At 37.6% G+C, this 13486-nt stretch overlaps 2 pseudogenes; both read right to left on the bottom strand.

Moving 5' to 3' along the window:
• LOC102825187 overlaps positions 1–10583 on the bottom strand; it is an 86104-nt pseudogene extending 75521 nt beyond the window's left edge.
• Positions 10584–10741: 158 nt separating this feature from the next.
• LOC102825569 lies at positions 10742–12468 on the bottom strand (annotated as a pseudogene).
• Positions 12469–13486: the final 1018 nt, after the last annotated feature.

The raw sequence follows: 13486 nt of genomic DNA on the forward strand, positions 1-13486 counted from the left end.
CGCACAACAGGATACTAAGCAATGTTGAAGAATAATGATGAGTCTTTGAAACAACTCCCAAAACATGGATTATACTAGAGGACACTATACTGAGTGAACTAAATCAATCACAAAAGGACAAATATTATATTTGACCACTGTTGTAAAAAGTTAATTGGCTTGAATTTTTTCTTAATAAATGAAATAATCTATGATGGTTAACTAGGGAAGGAGATAGGGAAAATTATTTCTGGGCTAGAGGATAGTCACATATTAACATGGGTGACAGAGCTGGCAATATACAAGAGGGTGGTCAGCAAAGGCAAGATGGGTGTATCAGGACACACAGGGGGAAAAACAATAGTTGAAGTGAATAGAGGTAAATGCTGTTTGTTAACTGTTGATACATGGAGGAGATTGCGATCATTATAATGAAGCAAAGTATATGATTTCTTGAATATAAAACTGATGATCTACTCTGTAAACCTTTACTCAATTCACAATAAAAAGTTTTTTACCAAAAAAGAAAAGAACATCACTTAAAAAGAGTTTTTTAATTAGAATAATAAACCAAAAATGTCAAATGTAAAGCATTAACAGTTATGTTTTTCCTTTTCAAGCAAACAAGTCTGGGCTTTGGGAATGTCTGATTATTTATACTAATATCATCTACCTGTCCATGTATCTAATCAATCAATCATCCTAAGTAATAAACATAACAAAGATAAAAGCAGAAACTATACAAAAATATACTTGACTGAAAACATAAAAATGGATTTAAAAAAACACCACATTCTAAGTCCCTGAACGTAAACTATATAATTATATTTTCTACAGTTAAAATTACAAATTGTTGATAATTTTAGGGTGCAGTTGGGGTGGTTTTTACTCATAGCAACTCTGTATAGGATTTCCAAGGAGCAGTTGGTGGGTTTCAACCACCGATCTTTCAGTTAGTAGTCCTGTGCTTATTCTATAGAATACCACAGCCATTTCTTAAGTTAAAAACTTGCATTTGCATCATCCCAGATCTAGATAATATGCTGTGTTTCTCTTGATAACTTTTTTGAGCCTATAACTTGCAAGAAATTCCCCAAAACAAATTGAATTAGCTTGTTTGGACAGAGCTTCAAACCAGTTCAACACCAGATTCTCACTGGTGGGCAGAACTGGAATTGACCACTTTGAAGCCCTGGTTTGAGATCAACGCCTAAGAAGCAAGTTTTTTACTAGCCAACATTTGCAGTTCCTAACTCTGCCCTGATGCTTACAAACTTAGAGGTAATATTATTTAGGCTCTATATTTAGATCGACTTGACGAGCTCTTGGGGCTCTTGCATAGCTTTAGGAAATGATCTCTGATATGTTACATATTTTAATACCTTACACTCATTCTAACTCAAACTTCCTTCAAGATTATAGCTGAGTTTCCAGGCATGCCAAATATAATTTTTCTGGCTATATAATCCACGAATACTGAACATTTAATTATTCATGCTACTGAAAAAAGTGCAGTAACTTGTATTAATATAAAGTGAACTTTCTGACCAATTATAGAACATAGCTAATAATAGAAGAGCAGTATCAGCTTACTTCCATCAGCTTGATGATAATAGGAAGTTCATAAAGAAGAAACATGGATTCTTTTTACTCCCAATTGTAACATAATATCAAAGAGATCATAACTTCTCTAGAAAGACAGGATTTGAGCTTGTCTGCTAACCTTTATAAAGGTTGGCAGCCACCAGCTTCCAAAAAGATTACAGTTAAGCAAACCTTATAGAGTAATTATGCTCTGTAACATACGGGGTCTCCGTGAGTCAGGATCAACTCAATGACAACGGGGTAATAGTTATATGACAAGAATAAATATCCAAAGGGAAAAAGTATTCTCTTTCACTATTCAAAAGCATTGAAAATTATAAACAAATTCAAAATACATTTATTAAATATTTAACATGTACTAGTTCTTGAGTTTGTGTGCTGAAGATATTGAGATGAATAATATTCTAAGTCCAGGGGAAGAAAATGTGAAACAAATCTAAAACGTGGTTTTGAGATAGAGTATCTGTTGCTGTGAAGTTGATTCTGACTTAATAGTGACCTATACCCACTGCCATTGAGTCAATTCCAATTCATCGCAACTCTGTGTAGGGTTTCCAAAACTATAAATCTGTATGGGAGCAGAGAGCCTTGTCTTTCTCCCTCAGAACCTCTGGTGGGTTTGAACTGCTGGCATTGTGCTCAGTAGCCCAGTGCTCATCCTCTAGGACCAAAGAGCTTTTAATAATCCTGTGGAATAGAGTAAAACTGTCCCATAGTGTTTCCAAAGCTGTAAATATTTACAGAAGCTGTTTGCCACATCTTTCTCTTGCAGAGTAATTGGTGGATTTAAATTGTTGACTTCTTGTTTAGCAGTCAACAGTTAACCACTGTCCCACTAGGGCTCCTTATGAGATAGAATGTTGTTATTGTTAAGTGCCATTAAGGTAGTTCTGACTCATAGCAACCCTGTACAGGGTTTCTGAGACTATAAATCTTTGTGGAGGCAGAAAGGGCTACCTTTCGTCCACAGAGTGGCTGATGGACTCAAACTGCTGACCTTGTGGTTCACAGCCCAGTACTTATTTCATGGAACCATTGTGCTCCATAGATAGATTATCTATGGCTGGATAGATAATGGATGAATTGACAAATAAAAAATCCTAGGAGAGTAAGGAGCTCAGAACAACTAATTTTGCTAGGAGATGTTGAGATTGTTTTGAGCAAGGTAAAAGATGAACAGAATAAAAGATGGATCAGAAAATATCAAGTAAAAAACTTGGGAAGGCATCCTAGGCAGATGAAGAAATTCAGGAATGAGTGAATGTGTAAAGATTGTAGAGTCTGTGTGAAAGAATGGCAGAAGACAAGTCAGAGAGACAGATGGGCACAACATGGCGAATGCCTTCCTAGGTCATGTTAAAAGGTTTGAACTGTTCTTTGTAAACAATAAGAAAATCTGCATGTTTTTAAGTGAAGAAGTAAAGTGATTAGATTTGAGTCTTAGAAAAAAAATAATGATACACATAAAATGAATGCAATGTGGAGGGGAGACAGGAAGACTGGAAGAGAGGTTAAAGCCATACTCAAGGCAAGGAAAAGTGAAAGATTAACAAAAGACACTAACAGGGGTGAATCCAAAGGTCTTATGGTGGCATCCTCGTTAAACTAGGTAACTGGTCCATGTGAGTGTCAGAAGAAAAATTAGTTGTGAGTATTATCGATGTTTCTAGATTGGGTAGTGCAAAACAGGTTGCGAGAGAAATAATGATTTTAATTTCAGATGTTCACAAGTTTCTGACCCTAAAGTTCTGGCAGCTATATCTCTTCAGAAGCAAGTTGGTCAGAAAATTTAGGAAATTCACAGGTATCATTCACAGGATGTCATTTCTGGTTCTATTATCATGCTTTTCTGTGATTTTAATGAAATATAATTAAAATAGCTTGGTTAATAGTTTCCACTAACTAAGTTAACTATAATGCTATCTAATAGCATAAAACAAGTCTCTGTAGTGGTTAGGAATCAGGCTGCTAATCTCATGGTCAGCAGTTTGAAACTACCAGGTGTTCCATGGTAGAAAGATGAGACTTTCTGCTCAGGTAAAGATTTACAGCCTTGGAAACCCTGTACAGGGTCGCTATGAGTCGGAACCAACTCCACGGCACATAACAACAATAACATGATTTGATGGAATGCCAATCAAAATCATTCAACAAATTTATGCAGTGCTGAATATACCAACTTGTCTATGCCAAAAAATTAGAAGACAGCTACCTAGACAACCAATTGGAAGAGATCCATATTTGTGTCAATCCAGAGAAAAGTGACCCATTGGAATGCAGAAATTATACAACAAATCATTAATTATATCACATGCAAGAAAAATGTTTCTGAAGATAATTTAAAAATGGTTGTAATAGAACATCGACGGGGAACTGCCAGAAATTCAAGCCAGATTTAGGAGAGGACTTGAAATGAGGATTATCATTGCTGACATCAGAAAGATCAAGACCAAAAGCAGAGAGTACCAGAAAGATATTTACTCATGCTTTGTGTACTATGCAGAGACATTCAACTGTGTGGATCATAACAAATTATGGATAACATTGCAAAGAATTTCATAATAATAAATTGTGCTCATGTAGAACCTGTACATAGGCCAATAATCAGTTGTTTCAACAGAACAAAGGGATAGTAAATGGTTTAAAATCAGGAAAAGTATATATCAGGGTTGCATCCTTTCATTATACTTATTCAATCTGTGTGCTGAGCAAATAATCTAAGAAGTCAGCCTATCCAAAGAAGAATGTAGCATCAGAATTGTGGGAAGACTTGAACCACTTACTGATGAAGATCAAAAACTTTAGTATGGCATCTCAATGTAAAGAAAACAAAAATCCTCACCAATGGACTAATAAACAACATCATGATAAAAAGAAAAGATTGTAGTTGTTCAAAAGTTCATTATGCTTGGATCTACAATCAACACTCATGGAAATAGCAGTCAAGAAATCAAACAATGTATTATATTAGGCAAATCTGCTGCAAAAGAGTTCTTGAAAGTATTAAAGAGTAGAGACGTCAGTTTCAAGACTAAGGTACACCTGGCCCAAGTCATAGTACTTTCAATTACCTCATATGCATGTGAAATCTGGACAATGAATAAGGAAGGCCAGAGAAGAATCGATACATTTAGATTATGGCATTGGAGAAGAATGTTGAATAGATCATGGACAGCCAGAAGGATTGACCTGTTTTGAAAAAATATGGCTGAATTGCTTCTTGGAAGTGAAGATGGCAAGACTTCCTCTCTTGTACTTTGGACAGAAAGTACTTGTACTTTCATCAGGAAGGACTAGCTCTTGGAGAAGGATATCATGATTGGTAAAGTGGAGGGTCAGTGAAGAAGAGGAAGACCCTCAAAGAGATGGACTGACACAGTGGCTACAACAATGGGCTCAAACATATAGTTGTGAGGATGGTGCAGTCTGTGGCTTCCTAAGGAACCTGTGCTTAACAGTCCAGTGCTGTACAAAGTGTTGCTATAAGCCAGAACGAACTCAATGACACCTAACAACCACAATGGCATAATCTGTCAAAAACTTACAAAAAAATATAATGTGATTTATCAGCATTATTTTTAATATATTTTTTAAAGTCTTCAGAAATAAGTGTAATTCTGTAGTGAAATTTTAGCAGATTAGAACTTTAAGTGGATAAGACAAGATTGGATTGCTCATGGCTTTACACAATAATGTAAATAAAGTATATTTCAACAATTTGGGATGGAAAGAATTCTCACTTTTAAATAGAAGTGATTCTTATTGATCAATGTAAGTGATTCTGAATGAGTTTTAGGCATTATTATGATGAGTCATAGTCTCCTAAAAATTTGTTCCAGCACTAAATGACCCCATATTATAATTCATTTTCATAAACCTTCCCCTTTTAAACATATTTTGAGGTTTTTTTTCTAAACATGTAGCTATCTGTAATGTTTATATAGTTTTTTTACCCACCCTTTGGTATCAAGCTATCAGTGGTTACTTTTCTCTCTAGGTGTGCTTACTTCTAGCACCCTCTCCCTATCTCCTGCTTATAATCTACAATAGTAATTATAACATGGCAACTGTGCATAATGGTAAAGGTGCCTGGGACAATCCCTTTGGGTGCCTTTGTCCTCCTCTTCAATCAAATTTCTTTTATTTTCTCCCCACAAATTTTCCCCTTTGAAATCAGAGTGTGATCCAAATTTATTAAAGTAGATAAGCCTTAAATATGAAGCACTGGTAACTTGATATAGAGGTATGATTTGAATTTAGGGATTGAACGTTAACTTTAAAGTTTAAGGATGTAATCAAGAAGTCCTGGTTGCACTGTAGGATAAGCACTGGACTGTTAAGCACAGGTTCCTAAGGAAGCCGCAGACTGTGGAACAAAACTCACTCCCCTTCTTTGTAGATTGGACCATCAGGCTATGTATACCTAGTCATCCTCCCCTTTCTTCTTCTTGGAACCTTGGAAGGACTGGGAAGTGGTAACCAAATTTGCTTTTGTTCTTTGTTTTTCATGTTATGAGTATGTATTCTTTCATTTATAAAGAAACAAACCTTCATTTAGTTCCGTCTAGCTGGACAACAAGGTTGGTTTGAACCACAGGGTCAGTTGTTCAAGCTCACCAGTCACTCCTCAGAAACCCTATACATGGTGGCTATGAGTCAGAACCAGCTTCACGGCATACAACAACAACTGGAAAATTAGTGCCTTAATTATATGCAGATACCAAGCCAGCGGTGGTTGTTGTTGGTTGGTTGATGATTATATGTCTTGGAGTCAGTTCCGATGCATAGTGACTCTGCATAGGGTTTCTGAGGCTGTAAATCTTTAGGGGGGCAGAAAGCTTCATCTTCCTCCTGAAGAACCTCTGATAGTTTTGAACTGCTGACCTTGGGATTAGCAGTCTGATTCATAACCACTGTGCTACCAGAACTCCTTGGTTGTTATTAAGTGCCATCAAGTCGGTTCCAACAATATAGATCCTGTAGAGCGTTTCTGAGGGGCTGCTGGTGAGTTTGAACTGCCAACCTTGTGGTTCAAACTGACCTTGAGGTCCAGTGCTTATCCTATAGTGCCATACCAGGATGCCTATAAAAGGAGCAAATCATTTCTGAATGAGAGTCTCAGGGTCCTTTAATTAGGAAAGTATGGGCTATTTTACATTAATTATGGTCACTCAATCATTTCTACTATTGCAGGGTCTTCCTGTTCCTGAAGCACACAACCCACTTTCTTCTTCTTCCTAAGCAACAGTACCCCAATCTTATTTGTGACAAAACTATGTCAACCTAAAGGCCATATTTTCCAACCTGCCTTGTTGCTAGGTGAGGTCATGTAACTAGGTTCTGACCAATGAGATAAAAATGAAAGCAATGGATGAATCCTTCTAAAATAGTCCTCTGAAAATGCAGCTACTATGGGCCTTTTTGCCCTTTCCTAGCAACTCATTTCTTCCTGGTGTTTGGAAAATCAACGCTCATGTTGGACACTGAGATGACCATGTGCTAAGGATGATGGAATAAAAAGTTAGATGCCAGATCTGTTGATGACCATGGGCTTCTAATACCAACCTGAAACTGCTTATTTGCAGACTTGTTTAATGTAAAATAAAAATAAAACCTCATGTGATTAAGGCATGATTGTTTCCTGATTCCTACTTACTAGCTTGGCAGTTTGAGCCTAGCCAGGGACTCTGTGGAAGAAAGTCTTGATAATTTTCTACCATAAACAATACTGTAAAGAAAAACCTATGGGGAAACACTACTCTGTCACATGGAGTCTCTATATGTTGGAATCTACTCAAAGATACTCAACAACAACAGCAAAATATGTTTTATAATCAACTGCTCCTATTTCTAATTATTTCACTGGTTTCATCTCATTAGTCTTGGTAGATCTTCAGATTGCTAGAGAGCTGAGTTCTATGTAAGCGAGGTTTTATTGTGCTCTCTATTGTTTTAAAATTAGGTGTTTTAGATGTTGTTGTCAAGTGCCATCAAGTACATTCCAACCCATAGCAACCCTGTATAGGGTTTCCAAGGAGTGGCTGGAGAGCTTGAACAGCCAACCTTGCAGTTTAAATCGACATTGCAGTCCAGTGCATTAACCCACAGTGCTACAAGAGGACTCCAAGATTTAGTTTGAGGACATCAAAGAAGGGCTAACCCGTGACCCTGCAATCTGACCTAGACAGTACAGAAAATTTAGAAATTGTTCCTCTAATATCTGTTGAGTGTAAATCAAAGCTATTTTCCATTGTCACAATCATTAATGACATTCCTATTGGATCAGCATGGGACTGCGAACCACAAGGTTGGCAGTTCAAATCCATTAGCTGATCCTCAGAAACCCTATACTGGGTCGCTATGATTTAGAATGTACTGGACAGCAATTAACAACTACAATAATGCTATTTATTATTTTACTGATAGAAGACATTTATCAGTTATATTTATGTTTGGAAAGATGTGATGTTGCAGGATAATGCGCTAGACTGTAAGGTCAGTGTGAACCATAAAGTTGGCAGTTCAAACCCACCAGACGTTCCTCAGGAACCCTATATAGGGTTACTATGGGTTCTAACTGACTCCACATTACTTAACAACAACAACACGTAAGCATTAAATTCCTAGCCTACAATGCCAATTCACTTTCCTATTTAACAAAAGAAGAAAATCAGGCAGGCTTGAGATCATACACAGGTGAGAAATTAGGTGGTGAGATGAAGTGGGTAGGAGCAAATCATTCTTTCCATGGCCTTCTAACTTTATGGGGTGTTTGATCCCAGGCCTTCATCACCCCAGAGCCAAATTTCCCCCATACCTAATCAGTTCTGGTCCCTTATTTTCTTCACTTATGAGGGCAATACCTTTCTTGCAGTTGTCAGATTTCTACACTCTATTCTCTCAAGGCACTCAAGGCACAGTTAAGAAATGTCCCTACTATTGACTAGTTAAAGTAGGAAGTCTGGAATCAGCTGTCTGGATTTGAATCCCCACTCTGACACTTACCTATGAGAAAGTATTTAATATCACCGTGCCTCAGTTTCATTATCTATAAATTAGGGTTATTAATAGTAATGCATCACATCCAATTGTTGAAAGGTTTGGATGAGTTAATAGACGTAACATGGTAAGCATGCTAGCTTCTGTTCAAAGAGCAAGGCGGCACTAGTATAGACTATGTAGAAGGAGTGAAGAGACTCAACAGAATACCTTAAAATTTGACCAAGACTCAAGAACCAGGAAAAGCAGGGGTCAACTGGAAACCTACACTAAGGATATTATACACATTGTTGTTGTTGTTGTTATGTGCAGTGGAGTCGGTTCCAACTCATAACGATCCTGTACAGGGTTTCCGAGGCTGTAAATCTTTACGGGAGCAGAAAGCCTCATCTTTCTCCCGTGGAACAGCTGGTAGTTTTGAACTGCTGACCTTAAGGTTCACAGCCCAATTCATAACCACTACGCTACCAGAGCTACATCTTCTAAAACAAATACCAAAGGAAAAGTGACCAGCAGTAGTCCAAAGAGTGAGGATGGGAATCAGGAAATGTAACACTACGCATTTTGCTTTGATGTTCATGGTGGTAGCAAGGTGGTGAAGAACAATAATTGTGTATCTGTACCAGTGATGGGAGGATCTTTGGTAGCATAGTGGTTAACGAATCGGGCCACAAACCTTAAGGTCAGCAGGTTGAAACTACCAGCTGTTCCGCAGGACAAAGATGAGGCTTTCTGCTCCCGTAAAGATGCACAGCGTTGGAAACCCTGTACAGGGTCGCTATGAGTCGGAACTGACTCCACGGCACATCACCACCACCACCACCAGTGATGGAACCTCCTCCTCCCTCGTGGTCCATTTTCCAGGACCACCAGAAATGTACCAATAACTTGGAAACTTTCACACTTCTCTGACTGATCAGAGCAAGGTACCCAGTGAAGTGCTGAAGTTAGTTTGTACAGGTTCCTGAGAGCCAAGTCATGGTTTGGTGTCAGCACATTGGCACCTTGATACTGGGCAGAGTGTTCACACCACAGAAATCAGAAAATTCTGTAAGATAAGACTTTCATTTCAAAATCTGGTTACGAATTACTTTACAGCACACCACTATAAAGAACTTAATATGCTAGAAATTAATCCACCTAAGAAGCACTGTCCATGACTAACAGGGTTCCCACATAAGTTGTCTTAGTTTAGGATTTTCCCAATGCAGACACCAAGACTGAGGTGCAAGTAGTTTACTTGGAATGTGGTCCTAGAAAATATCCTTTGGGGGAATTGAGATGAGAAGAAAGGCTATGAAAAAAAAAAAAAAAAAGCTTATTATCAAACAAATTCTGACTCATAGCTACCCTTTACAGGGTTCTAAGGCTGTAAACCTTGTTTGTTTTTAAGTTTTTTGTTTTTTTACATAGTTGAGCAGTTTTCATTTTATTGACCTCCCAGTTTTTAAAAAAGGTAAATTTAAGGTCATCCCTCTAAGTTTGTTGTAAAATATACAAATCATGGAGAATGACTATGAAGAGATACAAATTAGTCCATGCCCAAAAAGATTTACCAGTACAGAATCATCTTCACAAATACATAAAAATTTCTTTTGAAGACAGGAGGGGACTGTCTAGGTTTTCTGAGACTACTTTCAAAGTGATTCAAGGCACAAAATAAACATCATTGTGAATATATACATTCTAGATAGACTCTGTGCCTCTAATAAAGCCCAGCAAAAGATTTGGCATCACAACTATCTTATAAAACTAAATGTATTGAATGAGATTCTGCCTCTTAGCTGGAAAATCACAGGACCTATAAATATGCAATTACTCCAAAATATGGAGAATACAAATACAAGCACTTTATTTTAAAAAGCAAACACAAAAGATAAGTGTTTAAAGGCTTCTATTCTGGATAATTTGTTTAAAACTTACACAAGTTTGTTCCCAGAAGCTAATCCATCACTAGTCTCTAGTAAGGAAAATGAATGGTAAAAATTTACATGGTTCATGGTTTTCAGTTAACTCAAATTTCACTATATAAAACCTAAAGAGATGAATAGTATCAAATAGCTTCAAAAGATAAGCTAAAGACCGTTTGGCATCATTAACATTACCAATGTTTGTCCAGGTATGTTTAATATATACAAGGAAAATACACTTTATAATTTTACAAAATAACAAGTAAGGAATAGTTAGTTGTAGGCAATGTGGAAGGGGAAAGAGAAATCACTTCAGAATCATCAAAAAGCAACCACTCCCCCTCATCCTCCTTTAAGCTTTGCACTACATATGAAATGTTATTCTCAAATTCACTAATGTTAATGCCTTTTTGTTCACTGGATTCCTTGTTGCTATCAGATTCATGGGTCCCATAACTACTGTTATTCTCAGATTTCCTACTTTCAGCAAATGCTACACGGGCAACCTTATCAGGATTAGATGCTTTGTTGCATAATTCATAAACTGGTTTGCTCTTTTGTCCTCCAAGAAGTCCAATAGCTTCCACATTTTTTTTTTTTTAACTTTACTTGGCTGTGTATTTTCACTGACCCTAATAGATAATTCTTTATAGTAATAATTTTCAACCACACCCCTTACTTCCTCCTCATTTAATGGTTCTGGTCTTACTTATTTCACACATTTGGGCTACGATGAAATTTCCTTTATCTAGCTCTAAACTATTATGGTCAGTTACCTTAACAGACGCAGTGTAATGCCCACTACTCATAGTAATGCCACTGTGCATAACAACTGCAAATAATCCATAGCTGTTGTTGGTTGCCTCTGTGCTCCATTCTTCCAGTGACAATTGAAGAGGTGTCAACAAAGGAGTGTTGATCTTGGAAAGTCCACCACCATAACAATCAAACTCTAAGCCACTAGCAGTAAAGCACTTCAAGTGAATAGTTACAACTTCAGGCGTTTTGTCAAACAAAAGACTTCATTCAGCTTCAGTATAATGATGGTAATTTTCACAGAAATATTTGTCTTCCCCTACAATCCTCTTCACTGAAGCGATTGTGAAATTGTCCATCTCAGGGTCTTCATTTCTGTTTTTGGTTCTGGAGAAATTTCAGAACTCTCTTCTACTTTGGAAAGCTCATCTTCTTGTACAGGCACACATGGATGTCCTGAAAATTTTCTCTTCTCTCTTTTAAACTTTCACATTCCAAGCACCCAGTCCTTAATACCAGCTGACCTTGAAGTAATCTCTCCAGGAGCTCAAAGCCATTTTGCTCCACACCTTTGTTTATGCCCTTATCTTCATTAATGTAAATGGGTTTAACATTATTCCCTGGAGAGTCAAATCCACAACCATTAACCTTAAAAGTGTTATAACTTGCACACTTCTCCCTATTCCCTTGAAGATCATATTCATTTTCTTTACAGTGGCCTTTGGATCCTTGGTTTGTTGTTATTTTCCCCAGGCTACAGAATTTGGAAAGAATGCTGGGTTGCTTAGTTGCAGACTTTAACCAGCTTAATTCTTGACTTCTTTTATGAGGGCCTTGCACCCTCATTTTCACAAGCACACTTGGGAATTCTTTTTGCAGGAATTTCTAACATATCACCTGTACTTTTCCTTTTGGATCTAGTTTGTCTCTGGTTTTCTTCCAATGACTGATAATCCTTGAGTACTTCAGCTTTTTTCTTCATGTTACCAAATTCGGTGTCACTTTTTCTTTTTGCATTCCCTTTTGGACATTTCTCTCTATGTTCTTGAGAATGCCTCATATCATCCATCTCTGTGTTGTTAATACCACTCATTCTTCTTTCTGATGAGGTTTTTCTTCTACCTCAGTAGATAATTCTGCCACATTTTTCATTTCTTCTTTTCTTAGGATTTGGCATGTTTCTTAAATGTTTCCCAAAATACACTGTGGTACTTCCTGTGCATCATGCTGTAGATATCCTTCAGACATAGGGTTGAGTTCCCTGAGTGTGTTAGGCAGTCATATTGGCTGCCTAACATCAGTATATTTCTTCAGCATATTTCTCTGGATTTAAGAGAAAACTAGTCTGAAACTGTTCACCTGAAATGATTAAAGACTGTAAACTGCATATTAGTTCATAACTTGCCAAAGAATCTTTGCAATTTCCTGTATCTTTTTGACTTTAGCACTTCTTTCTTCCTTGAAATAACATTAAATAAGTGTTTCACTCCAGATTTAAAACCAGGACAAAAATATAATACCTGAAGTATACTATTAAGGTAACAAGTATTGCCAAGATTATTCAATCCCACAAATGGTAGCAAGCTTTCTTTCTTCTCACAGTTTATAGGTAAGGAAAGCACTGCAGGAATAACTTCATCACTTCCTTCCAAGGCACCAGACTCAAGCCTCCAACTTTTTAATTAGCAGGCCAAGGGAGGTAATTACTTGCACTACCCAGAAATCATTTCAGATCCACTATATTCGAAAACGTCACTTTATTTTCTTGTGGTTCTGTGAAATCCGAGGTTCTCTCAGTTTCCTTTCTCTGAAAACACTTCAGAAGTCTGTTCTTTGATGGACTACTTCCTCTTGAAAGTCACCAGGCATTTTCTCTTAAATTTCTAAGAAGTGGATAGGAATTAATTTATAGAGGCAAACTGTAATCACCAATTATATCTAGTCATGGCCCAAAGCAAGATACGCTGCGGTGATGCTGGTGAGTCCAACCGGGACGGGTGTGGAGCGACAGGTAAATCCTGGCTGCAAGCCCGGGTCCTGACCAGAAAAAAAGCTGGCCTGATCGCCCTTCCCGCGGGGGAGTGACCATCCCCTCTCCAGACCTGGAACAGGCTGCCACTGGCTCCTGCTGTGCACCACCACCAACTACATTACTGGAGCGGTGGCTGCCAGCGTCCGTCCGGGGAAAAATGGGTGTAAGAAGAAGCAGCGCCTCTTGTGATGATCCTGAACAGCTA

Source organism: Chrysochloris asiatica, unplaced genomic scaffold (genome assembly GCF_000296735.1).
Source record: "Chrysochloris asiatica unplaced genomic scaffold, ChrAsi1.0 scaffold00030, whole genome shotgun sequence".
Taxonomy (NCBI): Eukaryota; Metazoa; Chordata; class Mammalia; order Afrosoricida; family Chrysochloridae; genus Chrysochloris; species Chrysochloris asiatica.